The sequence below is a fragment of the Platalea leucorodia genome (assembly GCF_965183815.1).
Source record: "Platalea leucorodia genome assembly, chromosome: 1".
In the NCBI taxonomy this organism is placed as follows: Eukaryota; Metazoa; Chordata; class Aves; order Pelecaniformes; family Threskiornithidae; genus Platalea; species Platalea leucorodia.
Genome location: NC_138823.1, coordinates 158986549 through 158999664, shown reverse-complemented (window position 1 = coordinate 158999664; position 13116 = coordinate 158986549).

The window sequence follows — 13116 nt, the reverse complement described above, 5'->3', positions numbered from 1 at the left end:
GTAGAGCTCCAATGATCAGTATTAGGTCCACAGAACATAGGACGCTCATCCATTCCACCAGTGGTCTATCAAAACATGCCGACAACATGAGAACAGATTATTTTATAACATAAGACAATACTTATTTTCAGAAACTGGACTCAGATCTAGCAGGCCTTTTAACAAAAATCATGTGAAATTAGCTAATTTTTCTGGAGATTTTAACTTCCTTTCTCAAGTAGATACTGCATTACAGTAATTACACCTCCGAGTAACAATAATATAGCAGGATCCTCAACCCCTGGGATGACATATAGTCCTCTGGCCCTCATATAAAAGCAAAAGCCATCTCTAGTGACTTTAAACATTTGGTATATCTAAGTATTTGAATGGAGGACTCCAGAAATTTCATCCTGTCTCGAAAGTGGGAGGATAGAACAAGGAATAGGTTGTGATTCATCCAACTCTTTAAAAGGTTTTCATCTTCCTAATTTTAGGTCCCATAAGCCATACATTAGATTCAAATTATACCCACCCTGCCAGTGACTGCAACTGCAGAAATATCCCGTGCTGAATGTTCCATATATGTCTATGCTACAAGGCACATATATGCTTTTTGACCATACTTTACATGTGGTGTGTCACACAGAATCATAGAGTATCTCAAGTTGCAAGGGACCCATAGGGATCATCGAGTCCAACTCCCTGCTCCTCGCAGGACTACCTAAAACTAAACCATATGACTAAGAGCATCATCCAGACGCTCCCTGAACTCTGACAGCCTTGGTGCCGTGACCACTTCCCTGGGCAGCCTGTTCCGGTGACCGACCACCCTCTCAGTGAAGAACCTTTTCCTAAAGTCCGATCTGAACTTCCCCTGACGCAGCTTCATTCCATTCCATAAGGCACCCCTTTGAAAGTCACTGCCACACTGCACCCGCTTAGGTTTTTTCAATTTTATTGAGCCATAGCCCTTGGCCTGGGCAAGAGGAAAGGTCAATCTACACAACATACAGTAAAGCAGGCAGCTGTCCTACAAACCCTCCAAATCCAAGGTTTGTCTAGAGACTGTCCACACACTTCTCATCTGTCATCGGCTTTCTTCACTTCCACCTATTCTGACTTGCATAGAGAGGTTGCTGCCAAGGACTGTGCCTTGAATGCCAGGCCACACTTAAAAAGACGACTAAAAAAAACCACAAGAGAAAAATATCTCATAAAGGTCAGCCCTTCTTCCTGAAGTCAGCTCAAACTAGGCAGACACTTATCAGACACCAACAAACATAGTTCTATCTTCCCGTGTTCCTTGGGACACCTGGAATCTCTCAAAGTACAATCAGACTAAGTACAAGCAGAGACCGTACTTAGCCTGTTCCCTGGGGCAGGCTGCCAGGGCCCTGAATGTCCCAATAGGCCCCTGACCAACTCCACCAGGAACCTCCACCTATGCCACATCTACCCAGTGACCTCTGGGTAGGCGGCAGAGACCAGCCACATCCAGCTAAAAAAAAAACCTCACCCTGCCTGGTCCCCACTGAAGGTGCTGGGGAACAGGAATTACTCTGGGTATGGGGGTGTTGCAGAAGGCTTCAGGACTGCGATCTGCCTCTGTGGTTGGGCTTAGTATCCATCAGGATTTGGAAGTTAACGTGGAGCTGTGGACAACCATGTGGGAAAGCTCCTGTGTGTACATCTCTGTAGGTACTGTAATTCTAAGTGATGGACCTAGGCCCTGCAGTTCCAAGCCTTCAGTTCTGATGATGCCAGTCTACATCCTCATTAAAAAAAAGTCCAATATCACCGTTTAAGAGTGGTGAGGTATGGGCATCAATCATGCTGCTACGATGCCCTGACATATCCTTCCCCTGATCTCATAAAGCTGGGAATGCCACCAGTTATATTAAAAATGTTGCAGATGCTCTCTCTGCCCCATCCTCTGCCTGGATTGCCTAGTCAAATAGCATTGATACCTCAAAGCCTCTTAACAGCCTGATATCTGAAGCTGCTTCCTACACTGGAGGATTCATGGAAGCACCTGAATCCAGTATAGGTCAACTATAGAAGCACACCCTGTCAATTCCCCCGGTGATGCGGGTTTAGCATATGCCACCATGGATATGCGATGCCACCATCTTACTCTGTCTCAGGTTTTCCTATGCTCCAAACAGAGGTGTGCAGCCAGGGTCAAAAGTTCCTCATGACAATGCCACTACTCCCTAGCCTGTCTGTTTGCCATTCTCTCGGCAGATCTCATCCATGGCCTGGATGAAGTCATCCCAAGCCCTCTCACTGTCAGCTGAATCCTACACATAGAAAAGGCATGTGTCTCCTGGTCTTTCAACAGAGGAGCAGCAGAGGAGAAGGTCTGCCTACATTACTGGCTTTCGAGTTGCATCTTGAACTTGTTGAACTGCATAAGATGCCTTTTTTGCCTGACCAGGTGTGCCCTGCTCTCCTACGTGCTGCTAATGGCTGATATGAGAGGAGTGGGACAACTCCCAGCCTTATCCACATAAGGTTGAAAGTGTCAATATTCATCCTTTCATCTCCAGTGTAGCACAATGGCCACTGACCCCATTTCTCATCAAGGATGTGGTCATGCATGGCTCAACGTGTAATAACTACTGCCTGACATAGGAGTGCATCTTCTCCCTGGCCCAAGGAGATAATCATACCTTTGGCCTTGCTATAGGTGTTCTTCAGCTTTATTACCTCTAGCCAATTCCCCTTATTTTCCACATGTTCCGCATTGATATGGCTGTTGCAGTCAGGCTTTCCCAAAATTCTGGTCCTACCTTACAGAGAAAAAAAGCATAGAGCTCCATACAGCCCGTCATGTGACAAGTTCAGAGCTGCTGATGAGCTTAGCTCACCAGAATATGCTGGCTCTGTATCATACATGAGAGGACTGAAGGCTGCAGTTTTTAGAGAAGCACAGAGACAAGGAATTTCTTCAATGTAAAAGCAGGTACACCATTCATTCATTCTTCTTTGAAGCATATTTCCTACAAACTGGTTACTGATAAACTTGCAGAATCTAGTTTTTCTATTTTCAGTACTGATAAGGTTACAAAGATGTCATTTGTTTGAGATAGATGGTCTTTTGTTTCTAAATCATGTCACTCTGTGAGTAATCAGGGATAGTACAAAGTTAACAAGGTTTCATAGGATACATTTATATTGTTTTGCATCTTGTGTGTTGATACCTCAAAACTTATTTGCTTTTACAGAAACAATATTTTTTATATTGTTGGTTAATTCGCCAAAAGCTAAACACACATTAAAAGCCTACACTAAAAGTCACTATAAGGCACACTGGGAAACCTGGATACAAAGGGGTCACTTCATCCGGAGCAGTAAAAACAGCAAACCATAGGAAATAACTCTGCCGTTTGTGGTCACTGGTAAAGTATTGCACAGGATGTAATTTTCTTTGAAGTACTGGTAATGCTGCATAGCATATGACAGAGTTTTACTATTTATGTAGTCATGTCTGCGCTGAATGCTGTTTCTGTAGCCTGAGAGCCACCTCCCCATACCGCACTCTGTCCTGTTATCATTGTGGGTATCCAAGTGCCATTACTCTGGGCGTACGCTGACCTGATATCGCATTTTTTAAACCCTAGCCCACAGCATGCTTTGGTCCATTTAGAGTCACGTGCTCCCAGAATTAGCATAATTAGAATATAATTTCAGACCTGTTTGCTGTCTCATTGTGTATTAACACCTGGATATCATCAACAAAGTAAGAAAACAACCAGCCTCTCTCAGATGGGTCTTCTCCATGCTTCAACTCTGTTACCAAAGTGACATTTAGTCTTGAATGCATTCAGGCTGCCAGCAAATCTGTGAAGGAAATCATTATTGAACATTGCTCTTGTCCTAAATAACACTATATGCTATGGCATATGTTTGGATTTTCTGTTGTAGTGGCAGAGGTAGCACCTTAAACAGCAGTGAGGTCGTAACCTTTCCAAGTTCTCTTCACCCCACACGCCACAGTAAAACACTAGCAGCACCTTAGTGAGATACAATTTTTCAGTGGCTGAAATGGCAGCCATACTCCCTCCCTTCCTCTGTCTTACATCCCCACCACTGACTCCCGTCTTCAACACCATCACCACGCAGCAGGATCTGCTGGTACATCCTTCTACCCTTTGTATTTTCTGGTCATACCTTGAGTCATGACAGGTTTGAGGGGACAGCAGCTTTCCTGTCAAACAGCTCTGAAGGAAGCCTCAAATCGCTTCTCTGTGGCCTAAAGAACCTTACAGAATAACTGAATTAAAAACTATTTTGTCTGTTTGTGTTATAAAATTTATTATATAATTTGGCACTTGTAAAGTAATCCTACAGCAGACACTGTACAACTCCAAGTTCCCCACATCTAATTGATTTTTAGATTACTGCAGGCTAATAATCTCCATGGAGCTTCTGAAAAACCCAAGTGAGGATTTAATTTTAGCACTTCATAGACGTACCCACACAAGTACCTCTCAGGCTGTAGCACTGATCCTGTCCAGCTTTGTTCTTGTTCAATCTGTTCCCGCTAGCCCTTCAGCAGTATTGACACAGCAATACATGGCCAGACAGACCTGGGGAAAATAACCTAGCAAAAATAAAAAAATTAATCAGAATGAGTTCTCTGAGCCAGTTCATTCTGCGTTTACACAGCAGCAGGAATGATATAACTGAGCAGAGGGAGCTACTCCAGCCACCACTGTTACAGAGAAAAATGCTTGTGAGCTACACTGTACGCTCAAAGCAGTCACAAATACGTTCTTCTGTCTGTCTGATGCCGGTTTTAGTACTGAGAATAATAGAAAATGTGAGAAACTATATTGTCCTTTTGCTCTGCACATGCATGGTCCTCATAAAGGATTCATGAGTCAACAAATAACTAGAGACCATAATTTTCAGATACTTCTTCCTGCCCTATGCTATGGAAATACTTATGCACAATGTCAGCAGGACAGGTTTATTGCATTTTTTTTGGAAGCATTTGTTTAAAGATTCACTTGTACAATAGATTTTAAAGTGTACTTTTTCAAATCATTAGATTAATTTATATATTGTATGCATATTTATACATAATGTGTGTCTGTGTATTTATATATATATATATTTATATGTATGTGTGCTTATTTTTATTTATATTTGAAGTTCTCTGAAATGTAGTTACCCTGTCATAGTATTAAAATAAGCTGGTGTGGAAGACAGCATTGCATAGTGTCCTCTATAGAATTTCCTTACAAGAGCCAAAATATACTAATTTGTATGCTGAGTTAATTTGAATCAAGGTACTGCTATTACCTTTTTGTTTTGACAAAATCAATATCTATTGACTTTTCTGCAAATGGCATTTTCGCCTTTATAAAGAAGCAGCAGCTTATAGAATTCTTTCATATGAGTTTGTGTGAGTATGTATATGAAAGAAAGAAAAATATAGTTTAATTGCTGTTGGAGTGTCTCTTCAGTTTATCATTTTATTATGCAGTTTATATTTTATTTACTTAAGAAGAGCATTGAAGCCTGTGCCCCACATCACAGAATCACAGAATGGTTTGGGTTGGAAGGGACCTTAAAGATCACCTGATTCCAACCCCCCTGCCATGGGCAGGACACCTTCCACCAGACCAGGTTGCTCAAAGCCCCATCCAGCCTGGCCTTGAACACTGCCAGGCATCCACAGGTGCTCTGGGCAACCTGCTCCAGTGCCTCACCATCCTCATAGTGAAGAATTTCTTCCATACATCTAATCTAAATCTACCCTCTTTCAGTCTAAAGCCATTACCCCTCGTCCTTGTAAAGTCCCTCTCCAGCTTTCTTGTAGGCCCCCTTCAGGTACTGGAAGGCTGCTATAAGGTCTTCCTGCAGCCTTCTCTTCTCCAGGCTGAACAAGCCCAACTTTCTCAGCCTGCCTTCACAGGAGAGGTGCTCCAGCCCTCTGATCGTCTTCATGGCCCTCCTTGGGACTCGCTCCAACAGGTCCATGTCCTTCTTATGTTGGGGGCCCCAGAGCTGAACACAATACTCCAGGTGGCGTCTCACAAGACCAGAGCAGAGGGGCAGAATCACCTCCCTCGACCTGCTGGTCACGCTTCTTTTGGTGCAGCCCAGGATATGGCTGGCTTTCTGGGCTGCAAGTGCACATTGCCAGGTCATGTTGAGCTTCTCATCAACCAACACCCCCAAGTCCTTCTCCTCAGGGCTGCTCTCAATCCATTCTCCTCCCAGCCTGTATTTGTGCTTGGGATTGCCCTGACCCATGTGCAGGACCTTGCACTTGGCCTTGTTGAACTTCATGAGGTTTGCATGGGCCCACCTCTCCAGCCTGTCAGGGTCCCTCTGGATGGCACCCCGTCCCTCCAGTGTGTCAACTGCACCACACAGCTTGGTGTTGTCAGCACACTTGCTGAGGGTGCACTCAATCCCATTGTCCATGTCCCCACAAAGATGTTAAACAGCACCGGTCCCAATACCAACCCCTGAGGAACGCCACTCATCACTGGTTTCCACTTGGACATCGAGCCATTGACTGCAGCTCTGTGAGTGCGACCATCCAGCCAATTCCTTATCCGCTGAGTGGTCTATTCCCCAAATCCATGTCTCTCCAATTTAGAGACAAGGATGTTGTGCGGGACAGTGTCAAATGCTTTGCACAAGTCCAGGCAGATGACGTCAGTTGCTCTTCCCTTATCCACCAATGCTATAACCCTGTCGTAGAAGGACACCAAATTTGTCAGGCACGATTTGCCCTTAGTGAAGCCATGTCGGCTGTCACCAATCACCTCCTTATTTTCCATGTGCCTTAGCATAGTTTCCAGGAGGATCTCTCCATGATCTTGCCAGGCACAGAGGTGAGACTGACTGGCCTGTAGTTCCCCGGATCTTCCTTTTTTCCCTTTTTAAAAATGGGGGTTATGTTTCCCCAGTTTTGTTTTCCAGTCAGCAGGAACTTCACCAGACTGCCACAACTTCTCAAATATGATGGAGAGTGGCTCAGCAACTTGATCTGCCAGTTCCCTCAGATGCATCTCATCGGGTCCCATGGACTTGTGCACCTTCAGGTTCCTTAGATGGTCTTGAACCTGATCTTCCCCTACAGTGGGCAGTTCTTCATTCTCCCAGTCCCTGTCTTTGCCTTCTGCAACTTGAGCGGTGTGGCTTGAGCACTTGCCAGTGAAGACTGAGGCAAAAAAGTTGTTGAGTACCTCAGCCTTCTCCATATCCCGGGTAACCAGGTCTCCCATTTCCCTCTGGAGAGGGCCCACATTTTCCCTAGTCTTCCTTTTATCACCAACGTACCTATAGAAGCTTTTCTTGTTGCCCTTGACATCCCTGGTCAGATTTAACTCTATGAGGGCTTTGGCTTTCCTAACCTGATCCCTGGCTGCTAGGACAATTTCTCTGTATTCCTCCCAGGCTACCTGTCCTTGCTTCCACCCTCTGCAGGCTTCCTTTTTGAGTCTGAGTTTGTCCAGAAGCTCCTTGTTCATCCATGCAGGCCTCCTGGCTTTTTTGCCTGACTTCCTCTTTGTTGGGATGCATCACTCCTGAGCTTGGAGGAGGTGATCCTTGAATATTACCCAGCTTTCTTGGGCCCCTCTTCCCTCCAGGGCTCTATCCCATGGTACTCTACCAAGCAGATCTCTGAAGAGGCCAAAGTCTGCTCTCCTGAAGTCCAGGGCAGTGAGCTTGCTGTGCGCCCTCCTTGGTGCCCCAAGGATCTTGAACTCCACCATTTCACGGTCACTGCAGCCAAGGCTGCCCTTGAACTTCACATTCCCCACCAGCCCCTCCTTGTTGGTGAGAACAAGGTCCAGCATAGCACCTCTCCTCGTCGGCTCCTCTATCACATTTTATTTTAAATAAATTTTGAATACACGCTGTATTTTAACATGGAGGAAATATTTAAATGGCTGCTTGAATTAAATAAAAGAATGAATAAGTTTAAGTATTATAAACTGAAAAAATATGGTTATATACAAATCTGAAACACGCATAAACGAAAGCATTATCTTTTTTACCTTTCTCTGTTAGATGCATCACTGCATGCACAAAGCCGTGTACCCCAAATCAATGTCTTCACTGAAGCTACACTCTGGAGAAAAAAATAAATCGGAGTTTTGACTACATGGAAATATAATAAGAACTTCACAATGTGACCTATAGTTTTTACTGAAATAAATTAATGGATGGCATGCAGATGCCAAGATTAAACAGAGTAATAACAAAACATTAGTAAGCACTTTTAATGTAATTAAATTTTTGATGTATTACAATTTTTAGTGTGTAATTATTTTTGAAGGAACCGGAGAGTAGTACTGGATCGCACCCTTATTCAACCTAGTTACTAAAGAATAAAATGTGACAATGTTTTTAAATTCTATTGCAGAATAATAGTGTATTGTCCATCACAGATAATGATGGCAAGATTTTTCTCATCTGATAATCACTCACAGTGATTACCTAATAAAAGGACAAATCCTTAGTACTATAAGAACCTATGGTCAGTCCAGAATGTAAGCAAGCATTGAAATGTGCTATATAAAGCATCTCAGCTTGCAAGTGACCTTGAATCTGTTTCCTTATTGCTGGAGGTTGGGATTGTTCCATGGCTACATTCCCAGTCTGCATCAAGGGGCTGCTGGTAACATCAATCTTAAACACTGGTCTTTAAAACAATTTTTGATGTTGGCCTTGAACAGGTCTAATAATTTCACTTAATCACCTCTGTTTCTACACAAAAACTGGAATCTAGGCTGACTTCTAATTTTTCATTCTTGTGAAATCCAGCCACAGGCTTTTTGTCTGCCATCAAATATCTGGAATCACAATTAGATAAAATATGTCAGATGCCCTGTGACACCCAATCATCTTTATTGTATAGAAGTTCACTTTCAGCTTAGAGTAGAATAAATTCCACTTGACTCAGAGGTCAGTACTTGGGAAGAAAAATGAGAAGTGTGTTCATTTCCATATTCGAGTATGCAAATTGGATGCATCCAATTTGCATTATTTGTCTCCTAATGAGAATGACCTTTTCTGCTGATGGGAAAAAGCAATTGAACTTGGGCATGTGGAAATTATGGAAGAATAAGAAATTCCGAATCTCTAACATAACAGGTCAACTGCTTGCTTCTGTGAATAAAAAAAAATAAGCGAGGTCATACTGGATCCTAAATCCCAGTGCTCTTTCATCTTTAGGGACACCCAGGTTAGCTTCAGTATCTGAATTTTACTGCTCGGATGTATCTCTTATAACACTTCTTGCCTAGCACCCTTCCTCTTCACCATCCTTTACAAAGAACATCTAAACAGTTCTCCCACCACTAATGTGGCTCAGGTTAACACCATAACATTTTTGTAATTATTTTACATAACAAAATTAGAAGCTTCAAAATTCAAAGATTAAGTGACTTGCCCAAGGCTACAAAGAGGATGTTATTGCGTCAGGATTGGAATGCAGTTGCATCTGGTCTTTAGTCCTGTGTTCAAACACATTAGATCAAGCTTCTTTCAATATTGAAACGGAAAGAAGCTGTTATCAATTTACAAAGCAATATTAGGATCACATAGCCTGTGTTGTTCTACTTCTGTGAATGCCAAAGGAGGAAATGAGTCCTGCACATAGGCAGCTCAGCTGTAGACAGGTAACATCATCATTATTGCCATGTATTACTACACATTTAATTATCCTCTCTACTGAAAAAAAAAATATAGTCAAATTGCCGGTATGCTTCTCTGCCTTTCAAACTTACTCTTTCACCTGCAGACCTCAAAACCAGGCAGTAATATCACCACATAGGTAATAGGTCTTAGAACTGGATCCACTCACATGCAGGACTCAGGATTAATTAAAGAGCTAGGAATTCAAACAAACATCTTGGCATAGCTTATAAGCAAGGGCACAGTTATTTATTCTTGTTGTTGTTTCTTTTTCATTATGGTGCTGCAGGAGTCCCCCATCAGGGATCAGAGCCCCACATTGTGAGGATTTATTTAAACATGTAATGAAAATATGGCACCTGCAGTTAAGAATTTACAACTGCAATTATAAGATGAAGAATAAAACTGTCTCTTCAGTTGATTTCTGTAATCGTAATATTCTAAATGATCCTAACACATACCTCATTTTAAGTGTGTGTTTTCCCATGATTATGTACAGGAATGGGCTGCAGTAAGCTTAACACTGCCACTCTGGAAGTGCATCCAGACAAACATGTGTTGTTCTAAAAATAGATATCTTACATTTGCCACCAGTAAGCAAGGAGGAAATTTCAACTGAGAAAAAGAAAATGCAAGCTGTACAGAACCAGCCAGCTCCCTAGGCATACACATACATAGCCAGTTGTGTAGAGCTGTGTTCTTAATGTTACCTTACTTGTTAGTATGCTATTTTTTGCAAAATTATTCAGCAGAGCAAAAAAGACAAACCCTTTCATGGTAAACAATGTAATTACACAAAAAGGGTTTTTGTAATTGTTCCTGTTTTCACCTGTGTTTCAAAACCCATTTCATATTGGGCACAGGTGCAAATGCTTACAGATTGGGCAACAGAAGGACCAGCTGTAGTTGTTAGAGTAATGAATTCTCCTTTAAAGCAGCATGGGAAATAAGTGTCCTACTAGCAGGCTACCCTGACACAGTAATTTTTGTAATCTGCTAATGGTGTACTTTCATAACAGATTTAGGGTGATCTTAATCTGTGCTGCCATTGGAAGGAGCAGTTCTCTTCCCTTTCCCATTGCTAACTACCTCTTTCTGTAGCTGAATCAGAGAATTAATCCAGCCCAATTGAAAGGCTTATTAGTTTCATTTAGATCAAATCTTGGATTTGGTGGATTATGCCGCAAGTCCTGGTGTTAATGTGAAGAAGGATGAGGAAATGCATTACCTGGGCAAATGTGTGGCAGGTTGAGGTTGTCCTAAAGTAGCTGAAAAACTGCAATGTTGGAAGAGATGTTAGCAGGTGTAGGAGTAGGTTAGGGTGGTTTCTAGTGTCAGGTATGTGCCAGACACAAACTGTGGGAACATGAGGTTATTCAAGCTCATGCGCATATGGTTTTGTTTCGCTGCCTTCTCCTTTGCATACGAGTCACCAAGCTATGTATCTACAATGCAGCTGCCTGAATCTAAGCCAGTCATGCAAGGCTCCCTTTTAAATTGGCGGAGATCTAACTATCAGGTTAATGGAGTCTAAGGCACTGTGCATCTCGTCCTGAAGCATAAGTCTAAGATGGATTAGATGAGATATTTCTCTAAAAGTGACTATTTATCTCCATTTGACTATAAACAGAGAACAGGGTGACTGGCTTTGCTGTAGATGTCTGTCTAAACTGAGGGAGAAGAACTCTATTTTGTCTGTCAGGGTTAAATCAGTGTTGCTATTTCAAAGTATGTTGAGAGAATGTTTTTTAACTAGAGATGTGGTATGCACAGTCCACTGCTGCACTCTGCTTATGGTCAGGTAAGTAGAGTTCCTGAACAGGAACTGTACATTAAATTAATACTATATTACAAACAATATCATAATGCATTATAGGAATTGAGATTAGGATGTAGAATGGCAACCAACACATATACATTGATGTCATTGTTACAGTACAAGTTACGAGATCGAAAGTTTGCTGTCATCCCAGAAAGACCTCCAAATTCACTGCATTTGGCTCAGACACATATATTTTGCATGTTTAACAAAGCCTCAGGAACAATGCAGCAAGAGTTTTGTTAATAGCTAGGAGCACCCCACTGAGCTAGAAAAAGCTGCTGGAAATTAATTGTCCCTGAAAACAATTACCTTACGCTGTGTACGAAAAAGACAATGTTAGCAATGGGATGAACAGTAACGCTGCACGCTACTGCTGGTGCAATTGCTCCTGTGTCAGTGGCACCATACTTATTCTTGCCAGTGTTTCCACTTTTATAGATAAACAAACAGGTAAAAGATGATTTTAACTAAGTAACAGTAACTGTTAATTTTAGGGGATTTGTTTGTTGAATTCAAGCATTTGTAGGTGTTTATTCCGGAGTGTCACTCCTACTTCCAAGTATTCTTTTTTTAAAGTTGCCTTGTCAGAATTAAACAAATAGCTAAAAAAATAAAGACTGATCTTCAGGGAATAGAATTACAATTGATATGTTAAAGCTAAGCAATTAACAACAAAGGAGAAAGAACAGAGGGAAAAGGAAATGCCCCTTGCTAAATATTTGCATTTTTTTGATGAAAACTGCCTTATAAATGACAATATAACACAAGTGTTCCTTAGATAAGGTCAGCATTCAGCACTGAGTTAAGTCTCCCATAGAGACTTACATTTCTTGGCACAGAAACTTTGATTATATAAATTTCATATGGGAAATGCAAAGTGCCATAATGTGGGACTTTGATCAATGATGCTATCCTGATTTAAAATTGTTTTTTTTTTAACTGTGATGTGCACAAATCACTAATTTAAAAGCTCATTTTAGTTGCAACCTACCTCTTCCTTTTAATAACAAGAAAGTAATCTGATTACATTTTTTCAGTCATCCTGGTGTCACGTATTAGATAATCTCCTTATAGTTTAAAACTAAAAATGCTAATGGATTGGGGAAATGGGTTTCTGCTTTCACTCAGCATATCTGTCTTTTTTATGCTTGTCTTTTGGATCATTTATCTAAATAATAACCTTTAGTACCTACTCCTTCCTTCCAATGAACTAAAAGATATTAATGATTAAAGTCAGTGAATAGACATCTTCTCCCTACTCTAGTTTTGCCAGCTGAAGTTACTGCTTTCAGCTGCTTCTTTTTTTTTGGGAGGGGGGGAGCTACAGACATTGCCTTGCAGAGCTACTCATATGGTTACTTCCTAATTTGTCTCAATCAAAACAGCCTAAGTTAGCTTAAACTAACTGTAGACCTCTTTTAACGAGTATCACCAGTCAGCACTGACTGAAAGGACATTGATCTCAGTGACTAAAAGAAAGCAATTATATGAAAAACTCAGCAAACAACTTTCAGTCAGCAAATCTGTTGGGGCAGCCCCGGAAAAGAGGTAGTAATAGGTAGTAATAAGTAAGAGGTAGTAATAAGCCCCCTCAAGAGAAGGTGCTGTGGGTGGTAACTTCTTCAGCAGGCAAACCTGGAGAT